Genomic DNA, 13,005 nt, shown 5'->3' on the forward strand with positions numbered 1-13,005 from the left:
ACATGTCCGTGGGAGAATCCCTTGGTTCTCATAGTCTGCATTCATTTGCAGAATTCTTACAACATCATATAAATTCTCCCGAAGCAAGTTCCTGTTTGTCCAGCAAGCGAAAATCTTTGAAGCCTTTGAACGTGTTGAAGCCTTTCAGTTTAAAGTTCATGGCTTCAGAGAAATCAGCAAGGAAGGATGGCAGAAAGCGTCATGGAGAAACATCTAGAGATCTGCCAAATGACCTCTCAGAACTGTACAAGACAGATCCTGAAGAGGATTACAATCAGCGCAAGACCCGAATCCAATGGATTCGAAGATATTGGGCAGAACAATGGTTCGAATACCGATTTGTAACCCAGGAATATGCTGAGAAAAATGCCATCAAGAGACCATGGGGAGACATCCTATAAAAGAATCTTCAACCCAGGTCCAGAGATGAAGCCATTAAACAAGGCTTCTATCCCTGCATGGTCCGTGGGCCACAGCCTATTGATGCACACCCATCGTCACTACTATGGTGTCGGGACGACATTCTGTTCAAGCGCAACTTCCAATTTGCCCAGAACTCAGCGAAGCAAAACAAGAAGACATTGGGACTAGACTTCAACCCTGGTCCCTCAGCTCCAAGGGCTGATGGCACACGAGATGCAGAACCCAATGTCGTCGGTCCTTTCTACAACCTTGAAGGCCTCATCACCCATATCTTGGTTCAAGGGACTGCAGTGAATGAGCCTGCAGCTGACGCTGAATCAGATGAAGCGCCTGCAATGCCGAAGCCAAAGAAGTTGAAGAAGCCTAAAGCTTCAAAGCCTGCCCCTTCACCAAAAATCTCACGGGCGAAGCCACTGGCAACTGCACCTCCTGAAGACAGTGTGCAGTCCGAAGATTTATCAAGCATCTCCAAGCCCCAGAAGGTCAAGATGCCTCTGCCACACACCGGCCAAGAGCTAACAGCTACTGCCTGCGCAATGATGCCATTGATCTGTCAAGTGATGAAGATCTTGCAGATGACGCTCTTGAGCAACTCATCAAGAGCAAAGAAGAAGCAGAAATCTTCAATGATCTGCCTCTCTATGATGTAACAGTCATTCACAACTTCATTGATGAATGGTTTGACATGCCAAACATCAGCTTCGACGATCTCCAACTACCCATTGGCCTCAGTGTCGCCTTCCATAGCGCCATTGCTTCAGAGTTAGCTATCGCCCAGCGCATTGTTGAACTGAAGCAGAAGATTGACTTTGAGAAATCTCAGTTCAAGAAGCATATGGCCAAGCTCAGTGTGCAAGACGTGAAGAATTTCAAGATTATGCTGCACGAGCTCAAGGAAGCCTTTCTAAAGAAACGTGCAGAAGCTCAGGGTTCTCGTGAGCGCATGAAGGTCCTGGCTGATAGGTGTGTGCAAGCCTACAATGAGGCTGAGAAGCGCAAGGCCCTTGGGCGTCCTGGCATCGACCCCAGGATGGCTGCCAAGAAGCAGAAGAAGCCCGCTATGACTGAACCTGAAGCACCAAGGCAGGAGGCAGATCCCCTTGTCTTCCCAACTAGCATGACTGGCCCGAAGCCAAAGGCCAGGTCAACCGCTTCAGAACTGAAGAAGACCAGGACTGCTGAGGCTGAAGCAAGGAAGAGAAAACATCATGAAGCCTCTGCTACTGCCCCCGCCAAGAAGAAAAGAATGACCAAGAAGGAACGGGCTGCTCCCATAGAGCCCTTGATTATTGAACCCATTTCCATGGTTCACCCTGACGCCGATCCACAAGAACGTCAACTGACTGTCCATGAGCCTGCTTTCACAGAGGCTCATGAAGCTGAAGACTTTCTAGCAGCTGATCCCCTTGCTGCTGAGGACATCGATCACCATGACCATGTTGAAGATGATGCAGCCCTTCCTCAGCTAGAGCACCAACAGGTATCATCGCCTGTGCTCACGCACAGTGAACTCATCAGCATTGGTCGTCCACTGACACCAATAGCACAGTATGCTTCGTGGGCGGATCGCCCACAAGAGGAAGAAGACTCTGAGGCCCAGCCAACACAAACTCCACAGGCGTCGCCCGTGTTGCGTAGGCTTCGCAAAGGTCCAAGGCCTCAAGTCTCTGCGTCTGAAGCTAAAACTGCTGAAGACATTCCTGCTGCATCAGCCGATGAAGAAGAAGTACCACAAGCTGCTACTCCCCTGTCCCACCAAGAAGCAGTTCTCGAGGAGAACGTGATCGTAAGCGACCCTCCAGCTCGTCAAGTGGAGGTTGAAAATCTTGCGGCTGCCACCACCAACACCACTGAAACCGCTGATGCTGTCATGGCTGAAGCAAATGTGGAGCCCTCACCAACAAAAGCACCAGAAGTCAGCAAAGCCACTGATCCCGCTGCTTCTGTTCCTGCGTCTGCTGCCGGTCCCCAATTCAACTATCATGTTGAGCACAGGCCTCAGGTACAGAAGCCAATCCCAAGATTGCCAAGGTTCCCAGGTCCTGCATCAGCACCTGGCTCCTTCAATATCAATGGCTTCAGAGCAGACAACACATTCTTCAACAGCTCCAGGAACCCCTACTCCAGGGAAAGAATATCATCTAATCGGTTCTGGAGTTATCCGCAGCGAAACTATTACTCATGCGTTCTTTACAACCAAGGTCGCATCTTCCCACACAAGCGCCTTGACATTGAAGCAATAGCTGGTCTCCCCTGTCTGGAAGAAGCTCTGGATTGCTTCAAAGAGGTTGGACTTCTGCCGTTCGTCACTGACCAAGAGCATTGAAATGAAGAGTTGCTGCTCCAATTCTATGCCACACTTCACATCCGCGGGTATAGCAGAGATCCAAAGACTTGGGTCCTGGAGTGGATGACAGGAAACGTTCATCATGAAGCCAAAGCCTTTGACATCATTGAGCTCACTGGTTTGCCCACTCCCGGCGATCTCTACGAGCATGGCTGTCAGCTTCATAGTGAAGCTATTGAGAGCATCTTTCAGAAGACTGAACCTAATATGAGTCAGATGCTCAGTATGATGAAGCCATTGCCCCAAGATGCGGATTATCCCACGGAGTTCTTCGTTGAAGACCTTGAGTATCTGCCAAGAACCATTTATCACATCATAAGGCGAACTCTCTGGCCAATCAAAGGACATTCTCCCCATGCCAAGCTGGAAGGTGCAATGAAGACTTTGGTCTTCTACATTCTTCATGGAAAATGCTTCAATACACAGGATTTCTTCATTCGCCAACTTGCTGCATCTGGCTCTGATCTGTTTGGTTTGAAGTTCTATGCCCCTTGGGTGATGTGGCTGATCAAACTTCACTCCGCTATCTCATATCAGCCCTCGGCCCGCAACCATCGGATCTTTTTGCCTGATGTGGATATGTCTATTGAAGCCATCTATCCTGAGCCTGCCAAGGAACCTCTTAGTCTTCAGAATGCAGAGCATCAAAGTTTCACTCAGAACGTTGAAGGCGTTGAAGCCGTAACTCGTGTGTATCCTTTGGCTGGCACTACACGTGCACCGCATCCTGCTCTCACTGAAACCACTGATAGTACAACTGCTCCACGACCCAAGAAGCGCACTCGTGTTCTCAACGACCGGGAGCTTCTTGTGGCTCTTCATCAGAAACAGGATAGGCATCATGACTGGCTGAAGCGTCAGATGCAAAGCCTCTTGGTGGATGTTAATCGCATTCGCAATCTTGCCACCAAGAATGCTTTTGTTGCCCATGAAACCTCTCGCCACACATGGAAAGGGCTAACACTGATGTGTTCTGAAGATGATCTTCAAGAGGATGGCTTCACTGAGCGGTTCAAGTTTGACTCCACACCTCCTCGGAGGGCAGTGCTGCGACGAACTCCATCCCTTGAAGACTCTGAGTTCCCTTCCTCTGCTGCAACTATGAATGCCAGAGTAATCGAGGATGAAAACGATGCTACTTCACCGCCACCTCCTTCAGCACGCTTCGACTCTGCTCCAAGCTCTTCAGCACCGCCAAACACAACCAACGACCCTGCTGCTTCACCTACTCCTCATGGGAACGAGTAGATGCTCTATGTCTTCAAACCTTTTTGGTCCTTACTGACAAAATGGGGAGAAGCATATGAGGTTGATAGTCTTCAAGCGGGTCCATATGGGCGGGTGCTTTATATTTTGCTTCGTGCTTACAACTCCCATTTTGCTACATTTGGTTCTTTGAGTTGTAACACTTAAACTCGATGGTCGTCTGCTACTTATTTGCCACCTTGTGTTGCGATGATAAATTCCGCATGTGCGATGATAAATTCCTCACTTAGATCATTCTGCAAACGTCCATTTTCCATTATGCATGTCATTATCTTCATATACTTTCACATGCATAGTGGATTGTCATCATAAGTTGAAGTGGATCTCCACAAGTACAACCTGCCATGTGCATTTGCATTCCAAAAGCAAATTACTTATATGCACATCCTCGGGGGGAGCCCTTGCAACTTATGAAGACAATTCCTTATCCTTTACAATTTCACAGATTATATTCCCCATTGAAAACTTCAACTAGTTTGTCATCAATCACCAAAAAGGGGGAGATTGTAAGTGCATCTAGTGCCACCCCTAGTTGGTTTTGGAGTATTGACGACAAACCTAGTTGAGGGACTAATGTGTTTGTGAGAATTGCAGGATAACACAGGTAGAAGTCCCTCATTGATTCGGTTTTCCTACCAGAGATGACCCCTAAAAATGTATGAAGACATTGAAGTCAAAAGTGGTATATGAAGATATTCACATTGAAGACTATGACAAGAGAAGACACCACATGAAGCCTATGGAGCTCGAAGACTTAGATCTTTCGTAGTTCTCTTTCTTCTGTGTTGAGTCATACGGACCACCGTACTGTTAAGTGGGGTCCAAGAGAACCAGTCAGAATGACTGAAGTGATGCTTAAACAAAACCTATGTCTTTGAGTGAAGACTTTTAGAGCGAATCTTGTCCAGAGTCGGGCAAGTCAGCTTTGCTTGAAGCCCAAGTAAAGTTGTCGTGTGAGTTTGAAATCTGACCGTTGGAACACGTGTCAGTTCCTTAGTGACCCAGGGTCATTTCGGACAAATCAGGTCGGGTTGCCAAGTGGCTATAAATAGCCCACCCCCTACAACCATAAACGGTTGGCTGCTCAGATTCAGAGTACGGCTTTTGTCGTTTGAGAGCAACCCACCTTGAAGCCTTTGAGAGAGAATTCCTTGCAAGGATAAAGCCCTAACCACCCAGAGCCAAAGAGAATTAGGCATCACTTAAGTCTTCTTGTCTGTGTGATCTGAAGACTTATTACACTTGAGGACTGTGCATCCTCCAGCCGGTTAGGCGTCGCGTTCTGAGCATCCAAGAGACATTGTGGATTGCCGGTGAACAAAGTCTGTGAAGGTTTGGGAGTCTACCTTGAAGACTTACCAGAGTGATTGGGCGAGGTCTGTGTGACCTTAGCTCAAGGGGAATACGGTGAGGACTGGGTGTCCTGAGCTGCGTGTTCAGGACTGGGTGTCCGGGACTGTGAGTCCTAAGGTTTAAATACCTAGCCGCCCTAACCATACGTACAGTTGTCACAGCAACTGGAACTGGTCCAACAAATCATTGTCTTCAGCGAGTCACTGGTTTCATCTTCCCTTCCCTTTACTTACTGTTACTCCTTGTGAAGTCATTGTATGTTCGCACTATCTTTTATCTTCACTGAGTGACTGCGTGTTCTGTGTGGCTTCACAATATCTTCCTACCTGATCCTTACTACATTGCTGATATTAGTCATTATGCTTTCACTCTATTGAATACTTGACTATGGCTTGCCTAGTGTAGTCTACCTTCCCTGTAGGGTAATAGGTATATTTCTATCGTTTGTCTTCATAACTTCCATGTTTTGAAGACTTTCATAAAAATCGCCTATTCACCCCCCCTCTAGTCGATATAACGCACTTTCACCCTCCTCTTGTCTGATAATCAAAGAAAGCAGGAGCAGGGAGAGTAATACGGACAGCACGGCGTCTGTCAAAGATTAGTCGTTACTGGAGAGGTGATTCATTCCTCTCGACAAACTGGTGGTGAACCATAGCATTAAAATCTAGATAGGCAGGAGGTAATTCAATATCATCTTCGCGCACATCTATACCAAGAAAATTAGCTACACGGGTTGCATAAATTCCACCAAAGAAATCTCCATTACGTCTATTAAGATGCAACCTACATGCAACAATGGCTCCCAAATTATATGATTTGTCTCCTAACACAACACTCCTAAGAATACTGAGGTCAGGGACACACACGTGACATGCCTCATCTTTACCATTTATGCATCTACCTATAAAGAGAGCAAAATAATGTATAACAGGAAAGTGAATGCTCCCTATGGTACCTTGTGTAATATCTCTAGATTCTCCCACAGTTATATCAGCAAGAAAATCTCTAAATTCAGATTTGCGAGGATCCCTTATACTACCCCATTGTGGAAGTTTGCATGCAGCGGTAAAATCCTCTAAGTCCATGGTATAAGATTTATCATAAAGACCAAACAGGACAGTTGGAGAATTACGTGAAGTGGAAAATTCAAACCTCCTCACAAAGGAACTAGTGAGCTCATGATACTGACTGCACTTCTCTTCCTCGAAGCTCACGAGATCAGCGTTACGCAAATATGCATTGAATTCTTCTTTTATTCCCGCTTGATCCATAAAATTTTCAGAAGGCCACCCACAAGGACGCACTGGAGCGTATCTTGGTGGCTCTTCGTCAGCATCACACATTGCAAGCCTGGGTCCTTGCTTCTTTGAAGAACCACCTTGGAACATTTTCCTAAGCATTTTTCTTCCTCTGAAAAATTCTGAAAATTTTTAGTAACTTCAAAATATAAGTAAACCAAACTCAATAATATTGATAGCAACTACTCCTACAAGTGCCTAGGGCCTATATCATGCATCAAAACTACTTTTGACCATATAAATTTGACATGCAAGCTCAAGAACAAGGTCACGTAAGCAGCAAAAATTTGCAATGAATAAAGCACTAGAACAAAAACTAATTGGACCAATGGAGGAGTCACATACCAAGGAACAATCTCCCCAAGCAGTTTTGTGAGAGGTGCTTTGAGCAAGGAGATCGAAAATGGCAGAAAAACGAGCTTGGACTCGGGTTTGAGCTGGCTTTTCGTGTTTGGAGGAGGAAGATGAAGTGTGTGGGTGCAGGAATAAGTGGAGGAGGGCCACCGTGGGCCCATGAGGCAGGGGGCGCCCTAGGGGGGCAGGCGCGCCCTCCACCCTCGTGGCAAGGTGGTTGGCCCCCTTGGTGTGTTCTTTGTTCCATAAATCCTCAAATATTCTAGAAAAAAACATATTTAATTTTCGGGGCATTTGGAGAACTTTTATTTTCGAGGTATTTTTATATTACACGGATAATCAGATAACAGACAGAAAAATATTTATTTTTATTTTATTTAATATAAATAACAGAAAGTAGAAGTGGGGTACAGAAGGTTGTGCCTTCTAGTTTCATCCATCTCATGATCATCAAAAGGAATCCACTAACAAGGTTGATCAAGTCTTGTTAACGAACTCATTCCGAATAACATGGAACCGGAGAAATTTCGAACAACACTATGTTACCTCAATGGGGATATGCACATCCCCAATAATAAAAATATCATATTTCTTCTTGACAGTAGGAAGGGGAAATTCAAAACCTCCAAATATAATCGATGGAATTTTTCCAATAGAGTTGATACTATGAACTTGAGGTTGTTTCTTCGGAAAGTGTACCGTATGCTCATTACAATTAACATGAAAAGTGACATTGCCTTTAGTGCAATCAATAACAGCCCCTGTAGTATTCAAAAAGGGTCTTCCAAGAATAATAGACATACTATCGTCCTCGGGAATATCAAGAATAACAAAGTCCGTTAAAATAGTAATATTTGCAACTACAACAGGCACATCCTCACAAATACCGACAGGTATAGCAGTTGATTTATCAGCCATTTCCAAAGATATTTCAGTAGGTGTCAACTTATTCAAATCAAGTCTACGATATAAAGAGAGAGGCATAACACTAACACCGGCTCCAAGATCACATAAAGCAGTTTTAACATAGTTTCTTTTAATAGAGCATGGTATAGTGGGTACTCCTGGATCTCCAAGTTTCTTTGGTATTCCACCCTTAAAAGTATAATTAGCAAGCATGGTGGAAATTTCAGCTTCCGGTATCTTTCTTTTATTTTTAATAATATCTTTCATGTACATAGCATAAGGATTTGTTTTGAGCATATCAGTTAATCGCATACAAAAAAGATAGGTCTAATCATTTCAGCAAAGCGCTCAAAATCCTCATCATCCTTTTTCTTGGATGGTTTGGGAGGAAAAGGCATGGGTTTCTGAACCCAAGGCTCTCTTTCTTTACCATGTTTCCTAGCAACAAAATATTTCTTATCATAACATTGATTCTTTGATTGTGGGTTATCAAGATCAACAGTAGGTTCAATTTCTATATCATTGTCATTACTAGGTTGAGCATCATTATGAACATTATTATTAACATTATCATTAGTTTCAGGTTCATTACCATGTTGTGTTTCAGCATCAGAAATAGAAATATCATTTGGATTCTCACGTGTTTCAACAATAGGATCACTAGAAGCATGCAAAGTCCTATCATTTTTCTTTTTCTTCTTTTTGGAAGAACTAGGTGCATCTATATTATTTCTCTGAGAATCTTGCTCAATTCTCTTAGGGTGGCCTTCAGGATACAAAGGTTCCTGAGTCATTCTACCAGTTCTAGTAGCCACTCTAACAACTTTATCATTATTTTTACTATTCAATTCATTGAGCAAATCATTCTGAGCTTTAAGTACTTGTTCTACTTGAGTGGTAACCATAGAAGCATGTTTACTAATAAGTTTAAGTTCACCTTTAACATTAGCCATATAATCACCCAAGTGTCCAAGCATATTTGAATTGTATTTCAGTTGTCTACCAAAATAAGCATTAAAGTCTTCTTGCTTAGCCATAAATTTATCAAACTCATCTAACCATGGGCTAGCAAATTTAGTAAATGGGATTACAACTTTATCATATCTATAGAGAGAATTTACCTTTACTTCCTGTGTCGGGTTATCAAGACCATGAGTTTCTTCAATAGGTAATGGATTAAGATTATAGGTTTCTTCAACATGCGGTAAATTAAGACCATGTATTTCTTCAATAGGAGGAAAATTCTTAACATCTTCAGCTTTAATACATTTTTCTTTCATAGATTTATTTGCCTCTTGCATATCTTCAGGACTGAGAAATAGAATACCCCTCTTCTTCGGAGTTGGTTTAGGAATAGGCTCAGGAATTGGCTCCGGAGGTGTCCAATTATTTTCATTTGTCAACATATTATTCAATATAATTTCAGCTTCATCCGGTGTTCTTTCCCTGAAAACAGAACCAGCATGACTATCCAGGTAATCTCTGGAGGCATCGGTTAGTCCATTATAAAAGATATCAAGTATTTCATTTCTCTTAAGAGGATGATCAGACAAAGCATTAAGTAATTGGAGAAGCATCCCCCAAGCTTGTGGGAGACTCTCTCCTTCAATTTGCACAAAATTATATATATCCCTTAAAGCAGCTTGTTTCTTATGAGCAGGGAAATATTTAGCATAGATGTAATAAATCATATCCTGGGGACTACGCACACAACCAGGATCAAGAGAATTAAACCATATCTTAGCATCACCCTTTAATGAGAATGGAAATATTTTAAGGATGTAAAAGTAGCAAGTTCTCTCATCTTTAGTGAACAGGGTAGCTATTTCATTTAATTTAGTAAGATGTGCCACAACAGTTTCAGATTCATAACCATGAAAACGATCAGATTCAACCAAAGTAATTATATCAGGATCAACAGAGAATTCATAATTCTTATCAGTAACAAAGATACGTGAAGTAGCCAAAGCAGGTTCAGGTTTCATTCTATCATTTAGGGATTGCTTACTCCATTTAGCTAATAATTTTTTAAGTTCAGTTCTATTTCTGCAAGCTAAAATGGCTAAAGAAGCATCTTGATCAAATACATAACCCTTAGGAATAGCAAGTGGTTCTTCATCATCACTTTCATCAGTATCATCGGATTCAATATTTTCAATATTTCTAGCCCTAGCAAGTTGTTCATCAAGAAAAGCACTAAGTGGCACAGTAGTATCAGGCATAGAGGTAGTTTCATCATAAGTATCATGCATAGCAAAAGTGGCATCATCAATAACATGCGACATATTAGAACGAATAGCAGAAGCAGGTGTAGGTGTCGCAAGCTTACTTAAAACAGAAGGTGAATCAAGTGCAGAGCTAGATGGCAGTTCCTTACCTTCCCTCGTAGTTGAGGGATAGATCTTGGTTTTTGGATCTCTCAAGTTCTTCATAATGATAAGCAGATATATATCCCAAGTGACTCAAAGAATAGAGCTATGCTCCCCGGCAACGGCGCCAGAAAATAGTCTTGATAACCCACAAGTATAGGGGATCGCAACAGTTTTCGAGGGTAGAGTATTCAACCCAAATTTATTGATTCGACACAAGGGGAGCCAAAGAATATTCTCGAGTATTAGCAGCTGAGTTGTCAATTCAACCACACCTGGAAACTTAATATCTGCAGCAAAGTATTTAGTAGCAAAGTAATATGATAGTGGTGATAACGGTAGCAAAAGGTAACAGTAGTAAAAGTAATGTTTTTGGTGTTTTGTAGTGATGATAGCAATAGCAACGGAAAAGTAAATAAGAGAAGAACAATATATGGAAAGCTCGTAGGCAATGGATCGGTGATGGAGAATTATGCCGGATGCGGTTCATCATGTAACAGTCATAACCTAGGGTGACACAGAACTAGCTCCAGTTCATTGATATACTATAGGCATGTATTCCGAACATAGTCATACGTGCTTATGGAAAAGAACTTGCTTGACATCTTTTGTCCTACCCTCCCGTGGCAGCGGGGTCCTTATGGAAACTAAGGGATATTAAGGCCTCCTTTTAATAGAGAACCGAAACAAAGCATTAACACATGGTGAATACATGAACTCCTCAAACTACGGTCATCACCGGTAAGTATCCCGATTATTGTCACTTCGGGGTTAATGGATCATAACACATAATAGGTGACTATAGACTTGCAAGATAGGATCAAGAACACTCATATATTGATGAAAACATAATAGGTTCAGATCTGAAATCATGGCACTCGGGCCCTAGTGACAAGCATTAAGCATAGCAAAGTCATAGCAACATCAATCTCAGAACATAGTGGACACTAGGGATCAAACCCTAACAAAACTAACTCGATTACATGATAGATCCCATCCAACCCATCACCGTCCAGCAAGCCTACGATGGAATTACTCACGCACGACGGTGAGCATCATGAAATTGGTGATGGAGGATGGTTGATGATGATGATGGCGACGGATTCCCCTCTCTGGAGCCCCGAACGGACTCCAGATCAGCCCTCCCGAGAGGTGTTAGGGCTTGACGGCGGCTCCATATCGTAAAACGCGATGATTTCTTCTCCCTGATTTTTTTTCTCTCCGAAAGTCAATATATGGAGGTGGAGTTGGAGTCGGAGACGCAACAAGGGGCCCACGAGGTAGGGGGGCGCGCCCCCACCCTCGTGGCAAGATAGTGGGCCCCCTGGCCTTCATCTTCGGAAGGTATTTTTCTTATTTTCTGAAAAGTGTCTCCGTGAAGTTTCAGGTCATTCCAAGAACGTTTGCTCCTGCACATAAATAACACCATGGTAGTTCTGCTGAAAATAGCGTCAGTCCGGGTTAGTTCCATTCAAATCATGCAAGTTAGAGTCCAAAACAAGGGCAAAAGTGTTTGGAAAAGTAGATACGTTGGAGACGTATCAACAATGGATCAAACTTCGACTCTGATGAGTTCAGAACTTTCTGTGCTTCACAAGGTACTCGAGTTGACTATACCTCAGTCGCCCATCCCCAGTCGAATGGACAAGCTGAAAGAGCAAATGGATTGATTCTCAAAGGATTGAAACCCCGACTGATGCGTGACCTCAAACACGCAGCAGGAGCCTGGGTCGACGAACTTCCATCAGTATTGTGGGGATTGAGGACAACTCCCAATCGGTCAACTGGCAGAACCCCGTTTTTCTTGGTTTATGGAGCTGAAGCTATACTTCCGAGTGACTTGCTCCATAATGCGCCTCGAGTCGAGATTTTCTCAGAGGAAGAAGCAGAACAAGCACGACCTACGTCGATTCCATGCCAGAAACGTGAGGGGTCGAGCATTTCAAGAGGGAGACTTGGTTCTCTGAGTGGATCAGCAGAAACCACACAAGCTTGCTCCCTCTTGGGAAGGCCCCTTCATTGTCACCAGAGTGCTCCACAATGGAGCGTACCACCTCTATGACATCGAGCACAAGAAAGAAGAGTCGCATGCTTGGAATGCGGAGCTGCTCCGCCCCTTTCATACTTAAACACTGAGTCTGTTGAGATGTAATAAGAAGCACCTTTGTAATTTGTTTATCAAAGACAAGAGTTTGTACAATCTTATGAAAATGATTGTTGATTGTTTACACTTGTTTCTAAAATCCCCCAGTGGGTGGCTTAGCTGTGAATCCGTTTCGCCTAAGTTTAAAAAATCCTACCGAGTGATGAACAAGCCTCTCACTCAGGGGCTTAGCTGCGAATCCGTTTTGCCTAAGTTTTTAAAAAATCCTACCGAGTGATGAGCAAGCCTCTCACTCGGAGGCTTAGATGCAGTCCAGTACTCGCCTAAGTTTTAAAAATCCTATCGAGTGATGAGCAAGCCTCTCACTCGGAGGCTTAGCTGCAGTCCAGTACTCGTCTAAGTTTTAAAAATCCTACCGAGTGATGAGCAAGCCTCTCACTCGGAGGCTTAGCTGCATTCCAGTACTCTCCTAAGTTTTAAAAATCCTACCGAGTGATGAGCAAGCCTCTCACTCGGGGGCTTAGCTGCAGTCTAGTACTCGCCTAAGTTTCAAAAATCCTACTGAGTGATGAGCAAACCTCA

The sequence above is a fragment of the Triticum aestivum genome, chromosome 1A (assembly GCF_018294505.1).
Source record: "Triticum aestivum cultivar Chinese Spring chromosome 1A, IWGSC CS RefSeq v2.1, whole genome shotgun sequence".
In the NCBI taxonomy this organism is placed as follows: Eukaryota; Viridiplantae; Streptophyta; class Magnoliopsida; order Poales; family Poaceae; genus Triticum; species Triticum aestivum.